The sequence below is a fragment of the Nematolebias whitei genome, chromosome 5 (genome assembly GCF_014905685.2).
Source record: "Nematolebias whitei isolate Nwh7 chromosome 5, NemWhi1, whole genome shotgun sequence".
NCBI lineage: Eukaryota > Metazoa > Chordata > Actinopteri > Cyprinodontiformes > Rivulidae > Nematolebias > Nematolebias whitei.
The window spans coordinates 45,190,616-45,190,879 of NC_056502.1; the positions used below are offsets into that span (position 1 = coordinate 45,190,616).

At 12.5% G+C, this 264-nt stretch overlaps 1 protein-coding gene across 1 annotated transcript in view; it reads left to right on the plus strand.

Annotated features, from left to right (window-relative positions):
- Positions 1–264, plus strand: part of LOC119410418 (ectonucleotide pyrophosphatase/phosphodiesterase family member 2) — a 303,683-nt gene that overhangs the window by 24,291 nt on the left and 279,128 nt on the right. The gene's annotated exons all lie outside the window — the stretch shown is intronic.

A 264-nucleotide genomic window follows, 5' to 3' on the forward strand; every position in this document is an offset into this window, starting at 1 on the left:
ATACATATATATATATATATATATATACATATATATACATATATACATATATATATACATATACATATATACATATACATACATATATATATATACATATACATATATATATATATACATATACATATACATACATATATACGTATATATATATATATATATATATATATACACACATATATATATATACATACATATTTATATAAACATATATACACACACACATATATATATAAACATATATACACACACATATATATATAA